A 10,303-nucleotide genomic window follows, 5' to 3' on the forward strand; every position below is an offset into this window, starting at 1 on the left:
CTTTTTGACATGTTGGCAAACTGGTGAAATATGGACCTTAACATGCTGTAACACCAGGCTCTCCATTCACATCACGATCAGTGTCAGGGCCAAAGGCCGGTAATGATTCAACCCTTTGATAACAGAGGATTTGGGCACAGGGAATATGGTGGCAGGTTTCAGCTAGGTAGGACTGCAGCTTGCTGCTGCGAACGGTCAAAGATGTTCGTGAATACCGCAGCAAGCTGACAGCCACGTGATTTCCGCACCCTCCCTGCAACCCATCTGGTCCTGGTGCTTGATGCCACGCGGGGCTTGCAGCACCTGATGTTGGATGGTGGGCGGCTGGTCAAGCTCTGATGCATCGGTTGTGTGTCCACTCTCAGTCTGTTGTCCTCTTTAAAGCGGGAGAGAAATGCATTGATCTGGTTTGTGTGAAGTGCCAGTAGGGATAGGGGGCATTTTGTCTGTATTTTGTTTATAGTCCATAATATTCTGGATTTCTTTCCACATGGATCCAAGGGTTATTTGTTTTGTTTGAAATTAGCCTGTATCTACTTTCAGTACTTTATCTTAGCAGCCTTGGTGCCTCTGCTCAGGTCCACTCCAGCCTTCCTGTAGGCCTCCCTATCTGTTGACCTCAGTGCTGAGTCCCTGGGTTAAGCCAGGGTTTTTGGTGGGATGCACTGTCCTAGTCCTTAAAGAGCTCCCTCATGTCCTCAAATCAGTCCTGCAAGCACGGCGTAGCCTCACCAGCCCAGCATAGCACTGGCTTGTACTGTGGCTTCGGCTGGTGTCAGGAACTGAAAAATATTGTCTGCGTTTCTGAGGTGGGGGGAGGGGGTGGGCTTCACAGGCTCCAAAAATGTTGGTGTAGAACTGTCTAGTGTTCTGCCCTTTCTTGATTTAATGGCCACATCCTGTTGTCTCTGCCTGGAGGATTGCGTGCTAGGATATGCCTGCTAGCTCCACAGCTAGGTCCAGGATGTTCTCATGCAGCCATTTCACCATTATCACCATGATGCAGCTGTCTACCCAGTTGTAAACATCCCTTAGTTTTATCTCTTCCATCTTGTTGACCTGTGAGCGGAGCGGTTGGTGACTAAAACATTTGCTGGTAAGGCTAGTTCTGATGCCTGCTTGTTTGGAACCTGAACCCATTTCTGGCGCCATTTGCAGCACGGCCTTCGTCTTCTCCCTGTCCAGTGGATCCTCTCCAGGAACGAGTTGAACCCATTCGGGGTCCAGCTGGTCCAGTGTTTCAGCCTGATACAGTAAGTTTGGTCCGGGTCTAAATCTCTCTTAATGTCTAGCTGCACCAGGTTCCTCTGTCTACACACCATCAGCTTAAAAGTTTACAGTTATGGTTACAGACGGCATTGACATGAATAATCACTCTTGATCTTTAATCAGCCTGACATTCAGGTTTTTGGATGGAGAGAACATGGAGATCCCAGAACAACCTACCCAGATATGGGCAGACCTTGCCAATAAAGCTAGAAGTGAAGATGCCCCAGGGCTAGCTAGGCTCACCAACAACAGCTCGAGTCACATAGCAACAATACTGTGAATATTCAGATGATTCCATTTAAATATGCAGATAAGTTTGCAAAAATGCGAATGAAGTCACGGATAAACGTCATATTCTAGCTCAGATTCATATCAATATTTTATGCGCCTGTTTCCTCCCTGACTGCCAGATACTCAAATGAAGCATGAGAGGGTGTGAAAGAGTGAGTATGAAAGCACAGACGGAGCTGCCGTCTTGTTACAGGTGATGGTGTTTCAGTGGTGACTGATGCCGCAGTTCTCACCCCTGCCGACACGGCTGCCGGTATGAATCATGCTCAATCACGCTGCCGGTGAAGACAAGACAGAAAGGATAATCATTGAGTTCAAATGTATGGAAACTGAGTCATGTTTAGCTGTGGCTCGACCACAAATATGTGTGTGTGTGTGTGTGCAGATGTGAAACATTTTGCAGTTGTAGAAAATATGGCAAACCACATTTACAGACGTTGCTGAAGGTATCCTTCTCTCCCCCTCAGCTTTGCCGGGTTGATGGATGGAACGCGTTCCACGGCGTCTCCCAGGGTGACGCAAATTAAATATGCTCACTGGAATAAAGCAGGCGGATTCTCCGGCTCACGACTGTGGTGGAGGCTCCGTCGGGCCGAGGAGCCAAGGAAAAAGCTTCTAGATCAACTGATGGCATCAACGTAAATATCAGGACAATCATGTACACTCGATTAGAAGAAACAGCCTTTCCCCCGTAAATTTATTTGATCTAAAAATAGATTCTGTCTTATATCTCTGAATTATGGAAGTGGAAGAAACTGAGTTAAGCTAAATCTGATACTGAGTAAACCCATACTAGACTGACGTTAAGACCAAAGTAACTAAAGACAGAATGGATTAAATAATTCTGGTTAAGGGCACTGAGTCATACACATAAATGCAAATTAATTACCAGATCTGATTGACAAAACTGCTTAAAACTCTTAAGCTAGAACATAATGACCCATACAACAGTGAAATAAGCTGAAACCACATCAAAATATCGTATATGAGCCTGGTTCTTTGTCAGACTGGTTGGTTGTGGTCGTTGAGATGGACACAATTTGTTTTTAATTTAAGTTGGTATAAGAAATTGTTACTATGGTGCTTATTTAAGATGATACAAAAAACTCAGAATACAACAAAACAGAGCGTGCATGTAAAAATGTTAAATTAATCCACAACCGCCGGCTCATTTTTAATCTAGAGGGGGCACGGGAGAGAATATGAGAGAGACACGACTGCATCCCCCTGCATTTAGAAACTCGTTGTTCTTGTTGTTTAGTCCCTCAGCTGGAGCCAGTCATGACAGAATGGTGTTTTCCTCTGTCAAACGCTGATCTTTAGCTCAGAGGGTAGCGAGTGTGGCACAAACATTCAATCTGGTAATAGAAACTGAAGTCTTTGATCGGTCCCCGCGGGCAGCACCAGCTTGAACACTGCGATGGGGTTGTGTAAAATCCTGGCAGAAGGCTCCTTCTGCAGGGTCAAAGCTGCACCGTGAGACAACGCGTGCTGAATACATCCAAAAAAACATCCTTTGATATTCAGATCACCCGGTTCTCTGCTGGGAAGAGCCTCAGAATTATCATCTAAGGGAGCACAAACACGAGAAGGCATGTGGGCTAAAGGATGCTGCTTTCTGTCATCTCTAGCAAGTCTAAAACTAGCCTCCAACCTGGAGTACAGGTGTGCACAAAATGCAAAAAGGGTGGCTATAACCTAAAAGTTAAGCTCAAGGATCAATAGAAATGATAATAAAAAAACCACTCTGTCTGGTTCATCTACTCTTTTTAATTACTGAGCGTTAGCCTTACGAGACATTCATGAGTATCCTGATTTGAGCCTGTTGTTAGTGCCACAGTCTCTCTGTTCACCAGAAATATCACCAGAATCTCATCTGACAATCAAACCCTCACCCACAAAATCCCATATAGCTGCATTGTCCACTCTGATATTGTGCTTATCGGAGTGTCGTCTGCATACAGTCAGATAATGTCCGCTCATATCAGTCTTATCACGCCTTGCCGACCCTGTCTAATTTCCCCTGCCTGACCCAAGCAGCCTCCTCTCCAAAAGATGATCTTGGAGATGTGCCCAACTTCTTTCTCCAGTCATTAGAGTTCCATTTTGTCTGTACCGTGATGGATATTGAGCTCGATAGGGCAGGCTTCCTTTTACTTTGCTTTTTCTATTTTAATATACAGGAGGGGACCATTCAGTGTGCTCTCACAAATGTAAATTCAATTTCTCAAAGGAAGGAAATGAAAATTTTGACAAATACAAACAGAATAACCAGTGTTAAATAAAGCTGTGTGGTACACATTTGTTTTATGCTAGTATAGTTACTGTTACCTGTTACTGGGTGTTTACATTGATAAAAAAATTGAATTTTCTCTTGATGGGCTAAACACAGCCTCAAATTGTTAGTGGGTGCATACATCATATCACACATGCTGAATTTATAAGCTATGATAATCAAGCCTCCGAGGCTAATCAGATGGCTTAGTGCCTCTTCAGCCACTCTCGCCGGTGTGGCCGGCACGGGCTGGTGTTTGACTTGACAGCTCCATTAAAATAAGGGGGAACGTGATTGCGTTTTCTTCCATTTCCACGTCACACATGACTGAACCGACCCCGCAGCCAGTGGGAGGGACCGACTTTGGGCTCGTTCTATTCGGTTTATGTCGGTTTTAATGCTAAACGTTCATGTCGCCGCGGTATTCCCCTCATGCCAGTGTGGTTATTAACAAGACAAGAACGTTCCAATCAGGAGCAGGAAGTGGGTGCTTGAAAAGACACTTGATGGTCGCAGTAACGCTAATGTTTGAACGTGTGTGTTATTGTTTTACTATATGAACATTGGCGTTTTATTTCAAACTACATTAGTATCAAATGCTAATGTCCCCTCAGTTTAGGAAATGTTCCACCTCTAATCCTCCATCTGGACATGATGAATCAATTGTGTATTGACAATAAAGGCATATTCTTAGCTATCATTTTTTTCTAGTCTGTTTATGTGATCAGAAAAATCTGATCTTCATCCAATTTCTGGACTTATGAGATTATTCAGGTAAACAGTCCAATGTGGAGTCAACAAACAGAGTAAACAAATCTCCCTCATTACACCACCTGATGCTAATGGCGTTGCTACACTCGTTAAGAACAGAGAGAAGAAGAACTTTGAGTCTTGTACATACGACCTCTGAAAGAAATCTGGGTTTTTCAGTTAACGTATTAATAAAATACGTTAGATCCGATTATTACGATAATGTGATTATAGCAAATTATTGTATGGTTATGGACATGTAAACAGGGCCGCTGTTCATAAAAGTAGTCTGTGGCATGTAAACTGCAACAGCAACATCTTGTGCAAAATCAATGACAGGCTATAATGTTACCATTAGCAATTGGCGACGCTAACCATCATCTGTTGATTCAGATAGCAACTGGAGCTGCTGGCGAATGACTCCAGACTCAATGCCATCAGCCATTTGTTGCTATTAACGTTCCAGTTTCAACACTTTTCAGATCCTTGTCAAAGTCTGGATGGGTCTATTGGTGCTGACTGCTTACAGTTGGCCCAGATGCTACCAGTTTTAAACAGGCACACTAAAAACCACCAATCCAAACTTTAAAAAAGCCAACTTGTGATCAAGAGACCTCATATTTAAGCAGAAACGTAGAAATGACACAAAAACAAAGATAAAAGAGTCTTCTTCCCGTCCCCATGCACAGAGGGCTGAGATTAAGTGTCTCCACTTTATAAAATCTACATTTTCATGTCCTTTAATGGTGCTGTAGATACGTGCTTTTCATTTCACATCCACAAATGTCGTTTGGGTGCCGCGGTGATGCTTTTACTCCGAGCTTTAAGAGGAAAGATGCTGGATCAATACGCATTACAGAGCCTTTCTAATCTTCACAGTTTTAATGCTTTTCTTTAAGGTGTTTAGAAATTCCTATGGTACCTGAACAGACGCAATGCGATCGGCCTGACTGTTAATGACCTTCACAAACAGTGAACAGGGCTCTTTCCATCATCAAGGTCAAGAATGTAGTCAGAAGTGTGTGTGTGTGTGTGTATGTTGGAGCCATGTGTCATCTGTAACGGCGAAAAAAAAACCTTCAGAGGCTCCAGCAGGTGCAGTTTCCAACCCCAAAGACGGTAAACACAATTAAAAGTTTTCTCTCTGCTAATAGCTCCCCCCGGACCATCTGTTTCGGCCCATCCTCCCGCTGCGTCTCCATCCAAAATATGGAGAAACTGGAGCAGTGGGTGAGCCCATTATCGTGGTCGAAGGACCACCTGGAGCTCCCAATTTTCGATGAGACGGTGATGAGGGACTGAAGAGAGGTAAAACAGTTCTATTGTTATTTTATGGACTCAGATGAAGCTAAAAAAGGCCATTTTTTGGCTAGATACAACCAAGGTTTTGCCTCTATAATTCATTTTTGTAGAATTTCTGGGTCACTGAGGTGAGAAGAAGCTGGTTTGGCCACGTTCCTTCACTCTTCAGTGTGTAACGAAGCGTGTTTGTGGGATTATCATGAGCAGGATTATCGCAGCCGCTCCATTTTCACACATCATTTCGGCCATGAGGCGCTGACAGTGTGTGTTAAAGCCTCACATGCTGAGTCGTGGCTGAACGAACAGAATAGCCGAGTCATCACATACCAGGCAGAGCCAAATTCATTCCAACATAATTAATGTTGATTCTTTGTAACGTCACCGAATGGGGAAATAAAGGCCGACGTTGAAAAGAGACAAAAGGAAACACTATGAATGGAAAAAACATGCGCAAACAAATAATAATAGTAATCATTTTGAAAAAAATGACTTGATTTCATTTCTCTGTGGGTTTTTTTCATCCTGATTTGTGTTTTCAGCTCTCTGGCACCGGTTTGGCGTGCGGGGGCAGAGCTTTGGAGGATTTACATGTTCTTAGCATACAATCTGCCTGCACCTGGATCACACTCACTCCCTCTCTGCTGACCGGAGCTGCCTGTGCTGCCGTACAGACTGCAAAATATATGTAAATGGACAAGTCCAAGCCACGCCCCCTTCACGCCAAACCAGCTCCATTTGAAACACTGAGATAGATAGATAGATAGATAGATAGATAGATAGATAGATAGATAGATAGATAGATAGATAGATAGATAGATAGATAGATAGATAGATAGATAGATAAGTAGGTAGGTGAGACAGACAGATAGGCAGGCAGACAGACAGGCAGGCAGGCAGACAGACAGACAAGCAGGCAGGCAGGCAGACAGACAGACAGACAGACAGACAGACAGACAGACAGACAGACAGACAGATAGATAGATAGATAGATAAGTAGGTAGGTGAGACAGACAAGCAGGCAGGCAGGCAGACAGACAGACAGACAGACAGACAGACAGACAGACAGACAGACAGACAGACCATTACCGAGGGCTCCGCCCTAGATGGTCAGAGCGACAGCTGTTGGACTGTTCCCTCTTTCTCTCTTGTCCTCTCTCCTCTCCCTCCATCTTCCTCAGCATGGACGTCCAGGGGGGGTCAGACAGCACCTCCTTGGCTCCGTCTCCTCCTTCCACGAGGCATCCACACCATCATCAGAGCCGTGTTATCATTCGTCCTTGCGTCCTTCCTTTCGCTCCTTGCCTTCACGCTCACAGCGAGGGCCCTTGGTCAATTGAAGCCATCAGCTCGGTGACCGTGAAAGGACAAAGCGAAAACAAGTGAGGTAGATGTAAATCTGCATCCCGAGTGGTCGGACCGTTAAATCAATAGCGGCTCATCTCCACCTCTGGCGTTCAGGCTGCTGGGGGGAACCTTTTGTCCACTTTTTTAAAGCTCCACTGGAGCCGCACCGGCGCATTTGTGCAACAGAATGTCTCCTGTCTGCCCGAGAATGACAGCTTCTTGGCAGCTTCCTGTCCTCTGAGCGGCGTGGCAGCCATGTTTGTTTTGGATGACAAACGCAATCTGCCCCCAATCAGATGATGACTCAATCATTCATATTCCTAAGCAACAATCGGATTTGCACGCCATCACAGCTACTTTCCCTGATATCGAACACATGCTGCTTTAGCCAAATAGCTTCATGCTATCTGGACCCGGACAAATAAAGGTAATCTACTACTTTTTCATTCCATTCTATTTCCCATCCGCGCATGTTTATTCTCCATCTTCTTTTCATCCTCTTTCCCCAAACTCCTCTCCTCTGTCCTTCATTGCCATTATTCGTCCCCCCTGCTCCCATTGGCACTGCTAAAGCGGGCTTTGCTCGTGTGATTTACTTTCTATTAGGGGATTAAAAATCAATTATGCAGGAAGCCATGCGTAGGCGTGATTATAGCAGTGCATGACGGCACCATTCATCACAGGACCACTCATCTCTGCAGCCGTTAGTTACACAAAACACGGCGTCTCTTACCGTGAACCCTGCCCTTGTGTTTCACACACGCTGAATAGAGTCCATAGCGTAAAATAAAAAAAACATAATTACCCAGCGACAGAAAAAAAACACCTTAATGCATTGTAAAAAAAATGCATTGTATCTATAGTAGGTATAGACTAGGAGAATTAATGAAAGGAATTCATTAGCAGTTTGGATGTAAGGTTTAATGAAGGGGGTTTTCAGTAAGTTGTTTCTCCAGGACTTGAGATTAGCTTTATTTTCCGAAATATACCAAATTGGAGAAGAAAGAAGGATTGTTTTTTTCTGTTCCTCTTTCCAGCTCTCCTTTCCTCATCCCTTACCCAGCCAGTCATTAGCAGCAGGCTAATGACTGAGCCTAGTCAAGGTTTCTTCCTGTTAAATGGAGGTTTTCTGCAACTGTTGCTAGTTTAAGGGGCAGGCTCTGAAGTGATGTCGAAAACCAAAGTTTTGAAGTGATAAACACAATTTTGTACGTTGTCCTGCCAGTCTGCGACATCATATCTCAACCAGAAATGCCCAAAAAGTTAAAGAGTGCAAATCTGCAAGTATTGTGGCAGCCGCCACAGGATTTCACCAGTTAATTGATACACCGTGCACGTACCCTGACACAGTTTATACAATTAAATGTAGAGCTTCGGCGTGGCTGTCTGCTTCTGCGTGTGTGACATGCTGGATGCGCAGACCTTAGAGGGACTCCATTTAGAGTGAAAATGTGAAAAATACACACGATCAAATAGGAAATATAAAGGATTAAAGTTTTGTTTTAAGTTAAATAATTCAGACTCAACTTGTCCATAGTATATGGGTCTCACCTCTGAACAAGGGCAAAAGAAAATAAAACAAATAAAACGTGTCCTTCGGGTGCAGTGGAAACACGTACCAAAGAGTTTTAGACCCTGCCTAATTTCATGAATGAACGCCATCAAATCTCACAACTCCGTGTGCTTTCTGCTGATCGCGGTGGATCTCAGCAGGAGGTCTCAAGGGTGGACGCTTCATTCGGCCGGGAAACGCTGGTAAATTCGGTGCGGTGCGTTCAATGCCGCAGCGCAATGTGCCGGACGTCTCGCAACCCCCTCACTTGTTTGAGTCTCTGGACCGCGCAGATAACGCGGAGGCGCTGTGAACTGTGGCTCCCCGTATCTCTCCGCGACAAGGCCGGCGGTTTGAAGAATACCGCGTTGGCTGGTGCCGGGGAGCAAAAACATCAATGTCGGGAACGCAGGCGGACCAAACATCCGAGCGATAAAGGCTGAATACCCAGGAGGCCTTGGCACCGAGCAGAGGAGGTCTACACCAAATTGCAGCTTTGGTCGTGGACCTTCTATCAGCTGCTGACACACACTTGTCTCAGAGATGCAAGAGAGAAATTCAGAGTCTGCTTGTCAACATCAGCAGGGTTCTTTCCTATAGATGCCGCAACAACTTTAAATCCGCCATCGGCTGTGAACTCGGCCCCGAACCTGTACAAGATGCTAGTTTAACATTTTCTTCGCCAATATATGTTCAGGAGGTTTTTGTATGTGCAAAACCATTTCTGTGCCCAGCAGCTGTGTCACAGCGGTTTTTGCAGAAGGCCAACATCGTATATTTGTGTAACACAAACAGGAACGTCCTCCAGGGATGTGGAACGCTGGCTTCCCCGCGTTGGTGCCGTCGTTCCGACAGCGTGGGCCTCGCACCTGCAGCAGCATCGTCTTCCATCCATCACACCAACAGATGCAGTTTGCTATAATCTGGCCGTTAATGTCACTGATCATTAAAGTTCCTTCCGCTATTAATAACTTGAGCATTATTGCTTTGTAAAACGCTGGTAAAAAATCTTCTTTTAAGGCAGAAGTGCAGATTTTGGAAGCTTGTCTGAAACACACTGGCAAAAATCATCATTTTGAGACTGATGGAAGTATCAATCCTAGAAACTGAATTTCTAAAAATAAGAATAAAAGCCCGCCCTGTCTGCACACAAGCTTTGCTAGATTATCCGTGCAAAACTCTGTCACCTGTTATCTACAGGCGGACCACAGGTGGTGCCGAGCCTCTGCCAACAGCTAACGTGGGAGTCTGTGTCCTGACCTCTGACCTTGAGCACTGTGGAATACTCCAACTATATGGGAGTTTGCAGCTTTACAGCTTCCAGTGGGTGTACACGTGCGCTTCATGTTCCCTTTTCATCGGCACGGCTATTTACTCTGAAAGGTTCAGAGATAATTTGCCTGGATTAGAGGAGCCATCTGTGGCTGCCATCCCAGATTGCTTTGGTGGCGTCTCAATAAATAGGGAGTAGGACGCGAGGCGGAGTGTGTTAGCGAAGCACCGAGCGGTTGGTTCAAAGG

At 45.0% G+C, this 10,303-nt stretch overlaps 1 long non-coding RNA gene across 2 annotated transcripts; it reads left to right on the forward strand.

Annotated features, from left to right (window-relative positions):
• The first annotated feature begins 434 nt into the window (after positions 1–434).
• Positions 435–9,754, forward strand: LOC130539082 (uncharacterized). Of its 2 annotated transcripts, XR_008954018.1 has the most exons (5): positions 1,043–1,253; positions 2,028–2,198; positions 5,740–5,893; positions 6,427–7,271; positions 9,579–9,754. It is a non-coding gene; the product is annotated as an uncharacterized LOC130539082 (long non-coding RNA). The 2 variants fall into 2 exon arrangements; XR_008954017.1 differs by lacking the exons at positions 5,740–5,893; positions 6,427–7,271; positions 9,579–9,754 and having other exon boundaries at positions 435–1,253; positions 2,028–4,535.
• Positions 9,755–10,303: the final 549 nt, after the last annotated feature.

Source organism: Takifugu flavidus, chromosome 15 (genome assembly GCF_003711565.1).
Source record: "Takifugu flavidus isolate HTHZ2018 chromosome 15, ASM371156v2, whole genome shotgun sequence".
Taxonomy (NCBI): domain Eukaryota; kingdom Metazoa; phylum Chordata; class Actinopteri; order Tetraodontiformes; family Tetraodontidae; genus Takifugu; species Takifugu flavidus.